Source organism: Lepus europaeus, chromosome 10 (assembly GCF_033115175.1).
Source record: "Lepus europaeus isolate LE1 chromosome 10, mLepTim1.pri, whole genome shotgun sequence".
Classification (NCBI taxonomy): Eukaryota; Metazoa; Chordata; class Mammalia; order Lagomorpha; family Leporidae; genus Lepus; species Lepus europaeus.
In genome coordinates, this window is record NC_084836.1 from 78985678 (window position 1) to 79003027 (window position 17350).

The window sequence follows — 17350 nt, forward strand, 5'->3', positions numbered from 1 at the left end:
CTTAACCTACTCCACCGCAGCACCAGCCCCTCTATGAACCTTTTCAAGTGCCTTTGTGGAGCATAGTTCACATTTGCCTTCCAAGTTCAGGTCAGACAAGCTGGTGAATTTCTAGAGAAATCACATAAGAAGGATTCAAAGAAATTCATTAAGACAAATGTACTTTCTGGAAGTGGATGGGTGATTCAATCATCCGACCAAGGGCCATAAACTCTTGTTGGCTGTATCCCCCCACAGAAAGAGCTGCTGGCTTTCTGAAGGAAACGGTCAGGAATTTATCATACAAGACTTATCCTATGGGTGAGAAAGAAACCATGAAAACTCAGCTCCTCCTCATCCCCAGGGGATTGAAATGGCTATTTTGCAAGATATTGAGAGGAGAAAAAAAATAACCGAACCATATAAATACAGGCAAATACTGGGAGGATCCTTTAGGGTGGTCCTCAGTCAAGCAAGATGCCCAAGATTGTTTGCTACCCACAACCACCAGGCTCTGGGGCAGGGTGGGACAGGGTGAGACCTGAGGCCAGGGACCGTGGGAAGCAGAGGGGTCCCCATGCAGAGGCTAAGGTGATTTGTGCCTGGAGGCATCCCACATAGGCTGTCACCACTCCCCCACTGGGTCTGATTAGTTGGGGATACAGCAGAGGGATCTGTCTAGAGAGAGACTGGGCTTCCCTCAGAGGCCCTGGAGGCTGGAGAAAGCATTGAGATTCAGCCAGTGAGGGCAGTTAACAGTTTAAGCAAGGAGATGGCTGTTGGAACCTTTCACCAGAAACAGGAGATAAAATTTGAATTTCCACTTAGTCGCAGCTATTTTCATTTAATTAGTATTAAGTTATTTGAGTTTTAATGCAGCATATGAATAATAGCAATTCTATGTAAATTTACATAATTTGTATCCAAATTGACGTAGGAGGGAGGTACTCCAAAATGTTGGTGGAGAGCTGGAATTAAACGATAAGCGTATTTGGATGCATAAAATGTTGACACCCATGGTTTTTTCAAAGCATGCATTTTCCATGGGCATTTTAAAGACCTCCTCATGTATATGATTCCGGAATGTGGTTGCAGCCAAATAAGTTTATCTTTTAATTCCCTTTGCCGTGGACTTTTGGAAGTGCCTTGCATGAATGTCCATTGTGGGAGAGGAGTAGATTGATACTGCATTAGGATGTGAGTAGTGTGCACTTGCCCTGGTTCATGCACAGTGCAACTCCAAACTCCTCCCACTGAACCAGCTGGAGAGCACTTGGAACTTCGGAAGGGGATGCTCATTTGCATGCTAATTTGATTTTACTGCTTTCAAACAGGTTGCCCCAAGGGCTGGTGTGGCCAGAGCAATGCCTGAGTTCTCCAAGTGGAGGTCACCAAGTGAGTAGAGTCACCTTGCTCGCATGTGATGTGCCAGCTGCCAAGTTAGGCTGCAAACACCGCCCACAGGGAGCCCTCCTAGGCAGTCAGAACCTTTCTTCCTCTCACTCTGCAGTGGTCACAATCACTCCCTGAGGGTGCTCCCAGCTCACCCTTTTCTTAGGTGTCCCCATGTTTGCAGGGGACGCCCCTCGGGGCAGATATGACAGTGTCCCAGGAGAGTCAGCCCGGGGCCCCAGATACCTTCTCCTTAATGCTCGGGACAACCTCAGGCCTGGTGCTATGCTTAAGAGCCAGGACATGGGCTTTGCTCCACTGGTAGTGGGTTTGCGTAGATGCCTCCCACTTCCAGCTCTCCCTATATGATGCAACATGGCCTCTGGCATTGGTCCATCTGGTGCTCTCAGCAGCCTCCTCTGGCCTGCCTTTGGTCCTCCCTCCCTCCCCCTTTTTTTCCCTCCCTCCCTCCCTTCTTTCCTTCTCTTTCCTCTTTCATTTGAAAGGCAAAGATACAGACACAGATAGACAGAGATCCTCCACTCACTGGTTTACTTTCTAAACACCCACAACAGCTGGAGCTGGGCCAGGCTGCAGCCAGGAGCTGGGAACTCCACCCAGGTCCCCCATGTGGACGACAAGGACCCAATCACTTGAGCCATCATCTTACTCCATCTCGGGGTGCATGTGAGCAGGAAGTTGAACTTGAAAGTGGAGCCAGCACTGAAAGCCCAGCACTCTGATGTAGGCTGCACGCATCCCGAGTGGCATCTTAACCACTGTGATAAACTCCTGCCCTGATGATGTTGTATAAAGTTGCTGTGAACACTGAACCCTTGTTGTCAGGGAAGTACAGGGTTAGGTTCCTGCCAGTCTCTGGTCTTCTCATTGCATCCATTGACCAACATGTAGCATTGTTCTATGAGTTTTTATGCTTGGTTAAATAACAAGACGTGGGGGCCGGTGCTGTGGTATAGCGGGTAAAGCTGCCACCTGCAGCGCCGGCATCCCATATGGGTGCCAGTTCGAGTCCTGGCTGTTCCTCTTCCAATCCAGCTCTCTGCTATGGTCTGGGACAGTAGTAGAAAATGGCCCAGGTCCTTGGGTCCCTGCACACACGTGGGAGACCTGGAAAAAGCTCCTGGCTCTGGATCGGCACAGCTCCAGCCGTTGTGGCCCTCTGGGGAGTGAACCAGTGGATGGCAGACCTCTCTCTCTATCTTTCCCTCTCACTGTCTGTAAATCTACCTCTCAAATAAATAAAAATAAAATCTTAAAAGAGAGAGAGAGAGAGAGAGAGAGGTCCACACGGGCAGCAGGGGTCCAGCTACTGAGCCAACACCTGCTGCCTCCTAGCACGTGCATCAGCAGGAATCTGGAATCAGGAGCAGAGGGGGGACTTGAACCCAGGCCCTCTGATACTAGAAGCGAATGTCTCAAGCCTCTTAACCATGGTGCTAAACGGTCACCCCAGAGGTGTCCCTTTGACTCCCATGGGCTCCCTTGGGAGACCCCATCCTTCTTCCCTGTAGCACACGTTCCCCTGCTCATTTTCTACCCCCTTGGGGTTTATTTCAGTGCAGTGGGAGATGTGGTGCACGGGTGCTGTCCAGATGCCATGTGTGGCACCATTGGATCTCCATCCCAACGCAACCCTGCCTCCTGGCATCCCGACCAAACCGAGCAGTTACTAGGGTCTGAACCCAGACAGGCTGCCTTCTGCAGTCTTTCTAGAAACGAGATTGGTTTTTGCTTCCTTTTATTAATAAATGCGGCTGCTTCATTACAGAGGGAAGAACCGGGCTCCCGGGTGAGGGTTTGGAATATTTATTATTTGAGAAATACAAATGCTTCTGCTCACCCATCTCTTCCTGCTTGCCTGTGCAGCCGCTAAGCCAGCCCTGTCTGCCTTTGTTTGGTATTCAAAGCACAAGAATGGTGGCCATGAATATCAGCTAAGAAAGAGCAAAAGGATTTTAGGTGGAATATCTTAACCCCAGGAGTGTGGCCTACGCCAGGGTGGTCACACTGTTTGTTTAGTAGTTTGGGCTGGGGATTGAAAACCAGGGACTAAAATGCTATAACAGCCTGGATTTGAGGGATTGAAAATATTTCACGGCCAGTATAACCACCAGGAAACTGCTATTTTCCTCGAATATCTTCTCACCCATTTGGTCAAGTGGGGTTAGGAAGCAGGATATAGCGGAGAGACCACTTTTGTGCAGAAAATCAGGGGACTTGCAGCAGCCCGGTTAACACCTTGCACCCCACTCCTGCTGGGGGAGGGACTGCTTCTTTATGGTGGCCCCTTTCTCTCTCAGTTTTATTTATTCACCAACATAGAGAGGTAGAGATAGAGAAATACATGCATAGATAAAGTAGATAGTAATAATAACTGATAAATAGAAAGACACATAGATAAATGATGGATAGGCATGTAGATCAATGAAGATGATAGATAAATAAATAGGCAGCGAAATGATAGATTGAAAGATAATTGATAGGTAGATAAATTGCAATGGTAGATGATAAGCAGAAAGATGACAGATAAAATAGACATTTTAGGTAATTTTTTTATAAAAGCTTATTTAAAATGAGAAGATGCTCCAGTGACTCTATAAAGCTCAGAATGGGCAAAGAACAACTCATTCTTTTTTAAATGTTCTGTATTTATTTATGTAGAGGCAGAGAGAAATAATTAGAGACAGAAGGAGATACTGATTCACCTCCCAAATGCCTGCAACAGCTGTGACGAGGCCAGTTCAAGGGCGAAGCTGGGAACTCAGACTGGGTCTCCCATGTGCACAGGCTGGAACCCAGCGGCTTGAACCATCATCTGCTGTCTCCCCCTGCCCTCCCACCCCGCCCAGCTCTGTATTAACAGGAAGCTGGAGTGAGGAGCCGGAGCCAGGAGTCAAATGCACACACTCTGATAGGAGATGCTGATGTCTTAACTGCTAGGCTAAACACTCATGCCTCTCCGTGAAGATATTTAACAAATTTTATCTCACTCTTACATGGGAAAACAGAACTCAGAAACGTGCATGTAGTAACATGACTACTGGTACTGACACCTAGAGATAATTTTTATTGTTTCATTTTGTTATTTTATTTGCAAGGCAGATTGACAGAGAAAGAGGGAGACACACAGAGAGGAAGAGATCGTCCATCTGCTGTTCTAGTCCCCAAATGGCTACACGGCTTGGGCTGGGCCAGACCAAAGCCAGGGGCCTGGAGTTCCACTGGGTCTCCCATGTTGGGGGCAGGGGCCCAAGCACTAGGGCCATCTTTCACTGCTCTCCCAAGTGCATTGGCAGAAAACCAGATGGAAAGTGGCACAGCTGGGACTTGAACCAGAGCTCCAACACAGAATGCTAGCATCACAAGTGGTGGCTTAACCTGCTGCACCACAATGCTGGCCTCTGTGAGTGATTTTTAAAACATAGTAAGCTGATGAGCAAATTAGTAAGAACCCATGTTGAGGGATTGGGTACATTGAAGTTTGGGACACCAGCCAAGTGGCAGGGCAGGCGACACAAACTCCTCTCAAGCCAGCATCTGCCTGGAAAAATCCTCCTGGACTTGCAACCAGCCTCTGTGACCAAAAATAGACAAAGGTGGCAGGCAGGGCTCACAGGAAAAGGGGCCAGCAGGGCTCGCGCCACACCAGATCCAACCGAGGTGGAAGCAATGGTCCTGTCTGTTTGCTGGCCCATGTGCACTGCGTCCAGCCCACCACAGACAGGGAGGGAGGCGGGGGGAACAGCGTGGCCTCATTGATCTCCATTCACCCAGGATCAGTTTCATGCTGGGAGAACAAAGTCCCCCTGAGCCCGGGGTCCCAGCTGCGTGGTTCTGCTGTGTAAACACAGCGCAGAGAGCTGGCACAGCCACGTGTTCAGATCTTCGTGTGCTCCATTGTCAGATCTGGGATGTGGTCACCCACTCTGGTTCCAACTGCTCCGTACAGCTCTCCTCTCTCCCTCCACCTCCCCTGTTGGTTTCTAAACAATCTCTCATAGGATACAGCTTTGGCTGTTTTACCCGGGTTTTTTTTGTTTGTTTGTTTGTTTTTTGCTTCAAAACCCAGGATTCCCACAGTATCCCCTTCTTTTTATTTATTTATTTTTTTTACTTATTTGTTTTTTATTCTAAAGATTTATTTATTTAATTGAGAGGTAGAGTTAGAGACAGAGAGAAGGAGAGACAGAGAGAGAGAGGTCTTCCAACCACTGGTTCACTCCCTGGCTGCAATGGCCGGACTTGGGCCGGCCATAGCCAGGAGTCAGGAGCTCCATCTGGGTCTCCTATATGGGTGCAGGGGCCCAAGGACTTGGGCCATTTTCCACTGCTTTCCCAGGTGGATTAGCAGGGAGCTGAATCGAAAGTGAAAAAGCTGGAGCACAAATCCATGCCCGTATGAGATGCTGGTGTCGCAGACAGAGGCTTAACCCACTGTATCACAATGCTGCTGTCCCCCTGTTTATAGATTTATCTATCTATTTATTTATGCATTTATTTATTTATTTGAAAGCCAGAATGAGAGAGAGAGAGAGAGAGAGATCTTCCATGTCTGGTTCACTCCCCAAATGGTTGCAACAACCAGGACTGGGTCAGGCAGAAGCCAGCCAGGAGCCAAGAACTCTAGCTGGATCTCCTCTCCCACCAGTGACAGGAGCCCAAGTACTTGGGCCATCACTCCTCTGCTGCTTCCCAGATCTATTAGCAGGGAGTTGGATTGGAAGTGGAGCAGCCAGGACTTGAACCAGCACCCACACGGGACGCCAGCGTTGCAGGTGGCCGCTTAACCTGCTGTCCTGGGCCCCCAACCTCTTCCTTGGACAACACTCACTTAAATCCAGATGAGGGGGTGGGAGGAACCGTCTGTCTTCCCTCTCGCCTTGCAGAACCAACCTGGTTCTTGACTCTTGCCGCTTGGGAGGCCCTGGGTACCAGAAATGTGAACTGTAGGTTCATTCGCCGGCTTTCAGGTGCTCAGTGACGCTGGCTGGGCAGCATCCGTTGCCGCCCGAACTGCAGGGATGCAGGGGATCAGCAAACCCTAACCTCTTCCCCCCACCCCTCTGCCTGCTGCAATTCAATTAGTCATGGTCAGAGGGAGGCATTATTATTCATACATCGCCGATTGTTCCCTAAGTAAATAGAGCTGGGATGAGCTCTCTGATCCTCGCAGTGCCTTTAGCTGGGACACAAAAGAAAGAAAACTCGGGAGACACTCCGCTGGGACATCTGGTCTGAATTCTGATCTCCCTTTGCAAGTTACTCCATCAGATCTTGTGGATTTCTTTCTTTCTTCTCTCGCTTTTCTTCCCACAACCATTACAGATCCATGTCCTGTGTGTGCATACACAAACTCAGCCGGGATGCTTCTATTTTATTATTTTATTTTATTTACTGCCAATAATATCAGCAAGCCCTTTCCACTGAGTTCCCCCATCGCAGATCACGAGGGCTAACGCCCCCACAAAAATGAGAAAGCAGATTCTAGAGATGGTGTGGACTATCCTCATCCCAGCAGAAAAAAAAAGGGTGACATTAGAATTTTGTAAAGAGCTAACCAAATTAGCCATGGCCTGGCCGTCCCCCTCCGCCCCCCCAATCTGTTTATCAGTTTTGCCGGGTGTGGGTGAACCCAAGATAAATGCCAGTTTTCCTTGGATAAATTTTACAGCCACGGCTGGAACTGCCAAAGCACACAGGAGGAGTAGAAGCAGAGCTGTGTTCTCATTTACAGAAAAGTCAATTTTGCAAGATGGACAGGGCAAGGGCCTGAACCGCCTCCCCCCGCCCCCCAGGGCACCGCCATCCCCACCCCCCTCCTCCCACTGGCTCCCTCCCAGCTTCCTCCCCACTCCAGTTCTGCGTTTATAGTGTGGCTGTTTTCTTGGGTAGGGCACTGAGCCAATAGAGCGGGTGCTCCCGGGACGAGGCCGGCTGGAGCCTGCCAAAAGCAGGAGGCGAGAACCGGGGCCCCGCCTGCTCACTTTGCTGTGGGAGTGGCCGTGTCCTGGCTCAGACTACCTGCTGATGAACTTGGGGACTCCCAAGCAACCCAGGGGCTCTCTTTTGCCACTTTTGAGGCATCCCGATCTGCTGACGGCCATCCTTTCTGCTACTTGTCTCAAGGCCAGGTCTTCAGAAACAGAATCCGGGCAACCTGATTGCTCTGGAGGAGGGGCTCAGAACTCCAGGCCAGTGCAAAGGGACCTGGATGGGACTGTGAATCACCCAGGCCTGACCCCAGAGCTATTGAATCAGAATATGATTCAACAGCAACAACTCCTCTGTGATGTATCATCGCCCACACCCTCTTTGAAGAGGGCTTTTGAGGGGGGGCCAGCGCTGTGGTACAGCGGGTAAAGGCGGCACCTGCAGTGCTGGCATCCTGTCTGGGCATCAGTTCAAGACCCAGTTGCTCCACTTCCAGTTCAGCTCTCCGCTATGGCCTGGGAAAGCAGTAGAAGATGGCCCAAGTGCTTGGGCCCCTGCACCCATGTGGGAGATATGAAAAAGCTCCTGGCTCCTAGCTTTAGATCGGCGCAGCTCTGGCCACTGCGGCCATCTGGGAAGTGAACTAGCAGATGGAAGACCTTTCTCTCTCTCTGCCTCTGCCTCTCTGTAACTCTGTCTTTCAAATAAAAAAAAAATAAATCATTTTTTTTTTTAAAAGAGGGCTTTTGAGGATGTCATTAGCTGCACAGGCTGCACTGGCAGCTCTTGCAAGGATGGGTCAGGTCCCAAGAGCTGTCTGAGAGCCCAGTTCACACCCCTTTACATGGGGCATCCAATGAGTGACAGGTGCGTGGGCACAAAGGCCCAGCATCTCAGCTCCACTCAGGACCAGAGCATCCCATTTCAGCTGGCCCAGGAACAAGCACTGTGGATCCTTCCTGCATGTGTGGGCCCCCAAACCTCTCCTTAATGAACACCCTACTGGAGGGAAAACTGAGTTCATTTTCCGTTGCTAGTCTTAGGGGTGGGGAAGCTTTTTTCTGCCAAGGGCCGTGTGGATTTTTTTTTTTTTTAAGATTTATTTATTTATTTGAAAGTCAGAGCTACACAGAGAGAGAAGGAGGGGCAGAAAGAGAAAGAGGTCTTCCATCCACTAGTTCACTTCCCAATTGGCCGCAATGGCCAGAAGTGCACTGATCAGAAGCCAGGAGCCAGGAGCCTCCTCAGGGTCTCCCACATGGGTCCAGGGGCCCAAGGACTTGGGCCATCTTCTAGGGCTTTTCCAGGCCATAGCAGAGAGCTGGATCGGAAGAGGAACAGCCAGGACTTGAACTGGCACCTGTATGGGATGCAGGCGCTGCAGGCAGCGGCTTTACCCACTACGCCACAGTGCCTGCCCCATGGATGTTTATCACATCATCTCTGGGCCACTCAAAATGGTCAGCTTACAAATTAGCCTGCTGTAGACTCATTGACAATGTTGGGTCTTGCCTGCAGCAGCCTTGGTGGGGAGGGCAGACCAAATGGTTTGCAGGACTTGTCCATGGCCCACAGGTGGGACGCTCTCCACCCCAGTATAACTGGTTACCTGAGACTCAGTCATTTATAAAGAAAAGACATTTATCTCTTACGGTTCTGGGTTCAAGTCAACAAGAGTTTCAGTTCTTTACTCATGGTACAACCAAGGGGGTGGGGGAGGGGCAGCAGAGAGTGAAACTTTTACAGCCGATGGGGTGGGCGTGGGTGCTATTCTGTCATCTAGTTCACCCCATAACTGAGAGGAGGAGATGTGTGTAGTGCAGTCCCAAATCTGATCTCTCCCCGATGGAGCTGGAACCCAGGGCTCCCTGTCACTCCCCATCTTGTGACTTCAGGACAAAGACAACGACCGAAATGGTTTCTCTGCACACAGGTAGCAGGTCGGGATACAGAACAAAAACCCGAAATGCTGGGAACAGAGGGCTTGCTGTGAGCACCTCTTCTCCTGTGGGCAAGAGTCCTGATTTCTTCTGTTTTTCACCTCCATAACCTACAGGCTCCCCAGCCCTCTCTGCTATCATTGGAGATGGTATTAGGAGGTGGGCTGGAGAGGCGGGGCTGCCCTGGCCCTGAGGGAGGGTTCTGGGGCCATTCACAAAAACTGGAGCGGCTCAGCTCCTCAGTGATTAACTCATGAACGTTTCAGACCCAGGGTCCCCTTCCGTCTTCTTCAGCTTCTCCCAGGTTCTGCTTTTGCATCGCTTAGCTCACCAGCATTTGTTCCTTTTGTAAGTGGAGACGTGGATTCTAGAGTTTTCCTCCTTCCCCGTGGCTGCAGGGTTGCTGTGCCCCTCATTAAGGTACAAAGTTGTGACCTCAGCGAGTTGGGGACCGCCCTGCTGCGTTAGTGAAGCAGCCTCCTTGCGTTGTGTCTCTGATCTGCTGCGGTGGGAACAGTCGGTGGTCTTCACAGAAGGAAGTCACATTTGATCTATATCATGAGAAAAGGCTTTTCTTGAATTTGGTGGGAAATTAGGCCAATTTTTTTTTTTTTTTAGAAAAAATAATTTGGGGCTGGATGTGGGAGTACTGATAAGGAAAAAATAGCTGGTGTGCAAACAATAGAGGGCTTCACTGCAACCATGGAATAACAAGATTCAAAGATAAGTTCACTTTGGTGCACTGGCCTGGTGGCCCAGTGGGTTAAACCACTGCCTGTGATGCTGGCATCCTACGTCAGAGCACTGGTTCCAGTCCTGGCTGCTCCGCTTCTGATCTACCTTCCTGCCATTGCACGTGGGAAGGCAGTGGAAAGCGATCCAAGCACTTGAGCCCTTTCTACCCATGTCAGAGACCTGGATGGAGTTCCTGGCTCCTGGCTTTGTCCTAACACAGACCTGGCGGTTGCAGCATAACCCTGATAATGATGCAAATTTGCTTTCTCCCTTTAGAATGTCTTGTGAACCCTGTTCCAAAAGACAGCTTCTGTTTGGCTGGCTTGTCATCATTTTGCTAGTTACTTCTCCCCAAAGGGTAGACCTGTTGCTTCAGACATAAACCTCAAAGAGGGTAATTTGTGTGGGTTACCAGGAACACAGCAGACAGACGCTATGAAGGGTGGGGGTGTGCAGAAACAGGAATGGGGAGAGAATGAGTTGCAGAGTTGGGATATCAGCAAAAATCCAGCACCACCCCTTTTTGCTGTTTGACTGTGGCCAAGATTTTTCATTATTTTTTTTAAAGATTTTATTTCATTTATTTGAGAGGTAGAGTTACAGACAAAGAGAGGGAGAGAGAGAGAGAGGGAGGGAGGGAGAGAGAGAGGGAGAGAAAGAGAGAGAGAGAGATCTTCTATCCATAGGCTCACTCCCCAAATGAATATAATTTCTGGAGCTGAGCTGATCCAAAGCCAGGAGCCAGGAGTTTCTTCCCTGTCTTCCACATGGGTACAGGGGCCCAAGTACTTGGGATGTCTTCCACTGCTTTCCCAGGCCATAACAGAGAGCTGGATCGGAAGTGAAGAAGGTGGGACTTAAACCAGCGCCCATACAGGATTCCAGCACTATAGGCAGTGGCTTTGCCCACTATGCCATAGTGCCGGCCCCTCCAATTTAATATTGTATGTGAGGCAGTTAGCTTAGCAGACATGAAGTGCTCCATTAATGCATGTATGTAAGGCACCTCTCACATAGGTGTGCAAGCAGGCATGCATACGTAGTGGCATAAGTGCACAAGCATATGCACACACACATACATAAATGTCCAGCACACAGGTGTGTGTCCAGGTATGTGTGTCTCCACGTGCATGCATCCATGTGCAGGCATGTGTGGCTACCTGGGTGTCTGCAGAGGACCTGGGCAACGGTGAGCCCAGGGATGTGAATTGCAAGAGAGTCTTAGGGATTGAGTGGAACAGAGCTTCCCCTGCATCCTAATTTATTCCAGGCTGGCCCTGTCCTCAGGAAATTCATAACATATGTCATAGACACGTTAAGACGTGTGAAAAGTAATTCACTAAAGCTACCCTGTCGGTTGCTTTAAGGTACACTGCAGAGTGACTAAAGGGTTGACACTTATTTTAAGGAGATGTGGAGATTCGTTCATTTACTCCATCAATACATATATTGGGGACACCTACCATCTGCTGGGAAGCAGGAAAACACAGGCTAATCAGTAGACTCAGTTCCATAGGCGGCCCCCGCTCGGGGAGCATACCTTTCCCTGAGGAAAGAGAGACATAGGTAAGCGTGTACCGCACCCATAAGGTGTGCGGCAGCAGCCCAGGAGATACAGATCAGCTTGTCCTGACGTCAATACGGAGGCCTCTGAAGATGTGATTGTTGAGCTAAGACTTAAAGCCTCAGAAGGTCCCGTCCCAGCAAGGGAGAGACACGAGGTAGAAGTGCAAATACGTGAAAGCAGCAGACAGTCATGCGGCGTTGAGCAAGAATGGAGGTTGGGGGCTGAGAGGGGTTTGGAGGACTTCCTCCTGCCCCATGCTCAACAGCTGGGGAGGTCTTCCTGGAGGAGGTGAGGAAAGAGGCCTCTGATAGTACATGCAGGAGCAGGCATTGGAAAGATTAGCTGTGCCCTTCAGAAAGACAAGGAGGGTGTGTGAGGCCGGAAGGGTGGGGAATGAGGAAGAGATTCTCTCCCAAGCCTGAGGGAGGGCACAGACAAGCACCAGGGACAGAGAGAAGGGAACACTTCTGATATACTTTCCAACGTGATTGTTAGTATTGTTGATAAGGGAGAGAGATCATCAAAGATTTCCACTATTTGTCAGTGGTGGTGCAAAAATTGACAAGGGGAAGACCGGGTTGAGATAGTGTGAACACCAGACATGGATAAAGCTCAAGAATGTAGGTCAAGGGCTGTTGTTGTGGCACAGTGGGTTAAGGCACCATCTGAGATGTCATTCCGAATGAGCGAAGGTTCGAGTACCGGCTGCTCCACTTCCAATCCAACTCCCTGCTATTGCACCTGCAAAAGGAACATAAGACAGTCCAAGTGCTTAGGCCCCTGCCACCCATGTGGGAAACCTGGATGGAGTTCCAGACTCCTGGCTTTGGCCTGGCCAGACCCAGCCGTTGTGGACATTTGGAGAGTGAATCAGCAGATGGAAGATCTCTCTGTGTCTCCCTCTCTGCTATGTCATTCTGTCTTTCAAATATAAAATAAGTCTTTAAAAAATAAGTCAAACTATTTGACTTAGAGGCACATGGTGCATTCTGGAGGAAACCCACAGATTCCCAGATATAATCCCTAGGCACTGGGCAAGCATTAGAACAAATAAAAAATGATTGGAAAATCTGCAACTGAATTTTACTGATCACAAAATAAAAAAAAAAAAAGAAAAAGAACAGCCTTTTTGAGAAAGATTCACTTAAAAATGACATTTTGTTCACAAGACACGCACATACACAGACACACAGATAAACATGCCTATATCGGGTCTTGTTTCCCTTAATTAACTTTCATCTTTGGTAGGTTGCCTATGTTGAACTGTGGGCTTTATTTATATGTGCATCTGTGTGTGTATGTGTGTTCAGCAAACTAAATGTTGAGCTAAATTCCAGTTCATAGGACTGATGTCAGGAAAATGTGAGACTTCCCACCAGAATTGTCATGTGTCTCCAGGTCAAATATTTTGACTTACATCTTGAACTTCACTCATGTCTGATGTCCACACCATCTCAACCCTGTGTTATCCTTCTTCTCTGTTTTTTTTTTTCAAGATTTATTTATTTATTTATTTGAGAAGCAGAGGCAGAGAGAGAGAGAGAGAGAGAGAGAGAGAGAGAGAGATCTTCCATCTATGGTTCACTCTCCAAATGGCTGCAGTGACTGGAGCTGGGCTGATCCAAAGCCAGGAACCAGGAGCTTCTTCCCAATCTCCCACATGGGTACAGGGGTCCAAGAACCTGGATCATCTTCCACTGCTTTCCCAGGCCCATTAGCAGGGAGTTGGATCAGAAGTGGAGCAGCCGGGACTCAAACCAGAGCCCATATGGGATGCTGGCACTGTGGGCAATGGCTTTACCTACCATGCAACAGCACTGGCCCCTCTTTCTTGTTTGTTTTTTTTTTTTAGCCACCATTGACAAATGACCCAAACTGGAAATGTGAGTGGCTTTAGTGGTTTCCCTCTTTTCATCAACAAATACTAAGAATTATCTGGAAAAGTGTCTCTCATCCATAGTGCCTGTGTGTGAGGGTATGTGCACATTTGTGGCCAGCTGAATCCAGTCCTCTGGAGGCATTCTACTTTCTCAACAGGTCCTTAGATCCCAAGTTCATAATTTGATCCCAGAGATTATGGTATGAGAGGTTTTCCAAAACTCTGAAATCATAGCCCTATTTTGTAAATATGAGTGGATCCATAGAATGTGTGAGGAGGAAATGCATAGATCAACCAGAGAATCCCATCTGTTAACCTCAGATCCAGGGGCCAGCGCTGTGGTGTAGCAGGTTAAGCCTCTACCTGCAGTGCCGGCATCCCATATGGGCACCGGTTCAAGACCCAGAAGCTCTACTTCCGATCCAGCTCTCTGCTATGGCCTGGGAAAGCAGTAGATGATGGCCCAAGTCCTTGGGTCCCTGCACCCACATGGGAGACCCAGAAGAAGCTCCTGGCTCCTGGCTTCAGATCAGCACAGCTCTGGCTGTTGTAGCCATCTGAGGAGTAAACCAGCAGATTGAAGACCTCTCTCTCTCTGCCTCTGCCTCTCTGTAACTCTGTTTTTAAAATAAAAAAATAAATCTTTAAAAAAATAACTGTAGATCCTAGAGGGAGTGGTGGGGAGTAGAGAGCTGTTTTGATGACCCTTAGAGAAGACGCATGGCCAGGCTTGTTCTTTGTGAAAACTCTCACTCACTGTACTGTCTGAGCATCGTTCTTCACACAACCCTGTACACAGGAGCAGCCAAAATGCTCTTAACTACCCAGAATCCTACAAACTAGGGGCCAGCATCATGGCGCAGTGGGTTCAGCTGCCTCCTGGGACGCTGGCATCTCACATCTTAGTGCCTGTTCGAGTCCCGGCTGCTCTTTTATTGTGATCCAGCTCCCTGCCAATGCACTTGGGAAAGCAGCAGCAGGTGACCGAAGTGCTTGGGTCCCTGCCACACAGGTGGGAGACCCAGATGGAGCTCCGTGCTCTGCTTCAGCAGCTACCCCTGGCTGTTTGCAGCTGTTTGGTGAGTGAACCATCCTATGGGATTCTCTCTCTCTCTCTCATTCTGCCTTTCCAAAAAATAAGCCAATCTTTAAAATAATCATATGAACTGAATGTGCCTGGAGGTGGCTAACAGGAAGAAAATACATAGGAGAGGAGGCAGATTGAAACCAGAAGAGCACATTTGGATCCTCCTGGTTCTGTTTCTGTGCAATGGTTCTTGGTCGGAGCATGCTATCACTGTTTACCTTCAAATATATCACACTTAACCTGATTTTCTGACATCCCAAGCACTTAATGCGACCGAATACCGATTTCTTTTCCAAGATGTGAATGTATGTGAAAAGTACTATAATGCTGCATTATTTGTATTATATCAAGTCATACTTTCAATAAATAATCTCTTCTGGAATGAATGTGATCCTATGTTCTCACAAAGTCTAAACTTCATCATATTGTTCCCCATTACAGAATTAGTGTCTCATAGCTTGAGACTTTCTCCATGGCCCTGGGGAAAAAAAAAATCAAGAACAGGCTCCCAGGCTAGATTTAGAAGAAATTAAAAAGAACCCACTCAAAATCTAGGGGATTTTTTTTTTTGAAAACAATTTCATGCAGAGGCCAGAAAACTTCCTATTAGGAAGTTAAAAGTTGACTAACTTCTATCAATCAACTGTCAGTTAGAATCCACCCCTTCTTCTCATGATGTGTGACCTCCAAACTCTCACCCTAAAAAAAATAAGTTCTATAAAAATAAAAGTGATCTGAAGTTGGTCGGGATTTCTATTGCATTCTAAATAGCTCATTTGTATTCTCCTTGGACCCTGAAGGACTCGCTCAAACGCAAAGAAAAGCCTAAAGGAAAAGGCAGCTGGATAAAAACACAGTCTTGAAATGATAAATGTAATGTTGCATGTCAGCCACTGGAATTTGTGTGCAGTGTTACTGTCTTGGCCTGCTGAGAGCATGATTGAATGGCCCGGTGACTGGCTGGGTTGACATGGCAACACTGGAAAATGCCGTAAATATCTGAGTTGTGGGCGTGAATGGTATGTTTACATTGTGTGTGGTGCATTGTATGACATGTGGTAGCTGTTGTCCCAGGCAGTCGAAAACGTCTGGAAGTGACAGCCGTTTCTCAGAGTCATTTGGGCTAAAAGGACTCTCCTGACAGATACTTTACTGCAAGTCCAGAGCTGTGCATTTTTTGTGCATAGCTGAGAAATTAAACTCGGCATTTGATGGGCCATGGCGCCTTCCCAGATTTTTTGCCAAGCGCTAACAGCTACGCTCTCTTTCAGACTCGAGACGGTGCTGGACTTCGTCTGTATTCAGCACAGTGGCAAACAATGAAGACCTTTGCTGAAAACAGAATCGGATGAGCACTTCCATAGATTCGCCGAAACTCAAATCCTAGCACTGGGAAGGTTTTTAAAATGACGCCTAGGCCAGTTATTTTGTTCCTTCCACAAAGCCAACAACTTCTTTAATTCCTGCTTTGATGTCTGCAAGCTAACCAGTGACGTCATACTTCTGTGCTTAGGGGATTTCTGTACATTCTAAGAAATGTGTCATCATGCTTGAGAAAAGAAAATAAAATAACCACACATTGGCTGTGCTGTATTGGTTGTTGACTTCCCGGAAGATCGCTGAAAATATCTATTTATCAAGTGAAACTATGTATCTAAGACCTGATATAGTGAGGGAGCACATTTCTTGGATGACATTCGATAGTAGCTGATGGTGAAGATTAAGCGTGGAGTGTCAACAGCACCCCAGGACCTAGGATGGGTGATTTTTAAGGTGGTTCTTACTGAGTGGGGAATCTAGTTTGGATTACACAGAGTTTATGACATCATAGCTTAGGATCTATGGGCAGAACCAGGCAAGGCTCTTGATACCTGTCTTAGGAGGACACTATTAATCTTCATAATTTAATTTCTTATTGGTTTATGGTATGATTTTTCAGAAAAAGGTATTCCTGAAACAAGCAGTTAAGCTGCTTTGGTTCAGTCTCAGCAGTAATCTATGGACAGGAAGGAATAACTAATTTAAATACTGTTTAACAGAGGCTCATGGAGTTATGTTGGTTTCTGTTCTCAGTAGCCTTGGAAAAGTCACTGGATCTCTCTGGGTCACGTAATTTCATGGACTCATTCACTCACCCACAGGTCATATATTGAGTTTTGACTGCATGCCCCTGCTTAGGTTACAAAGATAAGATTGAAGAACTTCCCTCAAGGGCCCTACAACATGTACTCTTGGTCCTTTAAATGTGCTACTATTATGTTAGCTGCTCAAGTCTCAGGAGCCACAGATAACCATTTTATTGTGAGCATATTTTAGGCCATAAGAAAGCACAAGAAACTACCAGCAGTCAAGAGCAAGAAACATTCTTGATGACAGTTGGAGTTATAATAGGAGCTCTCGTGATCCTGTATCCACCGTGTGTGTTGGGGTAGGAGGGAACATTTCATCTCTCAGAGAGTGACTTTAAATACCCCGTTGCTTACAATCCAGTATAGAGAACCATGGCTTTCTGCTAAGCTAACTGATAGATAAGCACACTAACCATGCTGTTGTGTGTATTTTTTTTAAATGCTGCAATGTCTTATTACATTGAAAACAGTTACAGAGACTATCCACAGTAACAGACAGAAGCAAGCCAAGAATTGCAGTAGGAAATTTTTGAAAAGCTTAGTCTTTTTTTTTTTCTTTCATTATAGTCTTGGTTTTGCAGAAGAAGCAAAATATGGCCAGGGAAGAATAGACAAATTGATCGCGTCTTAATTTGATGGTAAAGAATTGGCTTCCGTCATTGACCTTTATTTCTTTGTCTTGGGATCAGA

The 17350-nt window shown here is 47.7% G+C and overlaps 1 long non-coding RNA gene across 1 annotated transcript in view; it reads left to right on the forward strand.

The window, feature by feature from the left end:
* LOC133767806 (uncharacterized) overlaps positions 1-16081 on the forward strand; it is a 33753-nt gene extending 17672 nt beyond the window's left edge. Inside the window, exons 2-3 of the long non-coding RNA XR_009866912.1 lie at positions 1314-1374; positions 15803-16081. This is a non-coding gene — a long non-coding RNA (uncharacterized LOC133767806). The remainder of the gene's footprint in view (positions 1-1313; positions 1375-15802) is intronic.
* The last annotated feature ends 1269 nt before the right edge of the window (positions 16082-17350 follow it).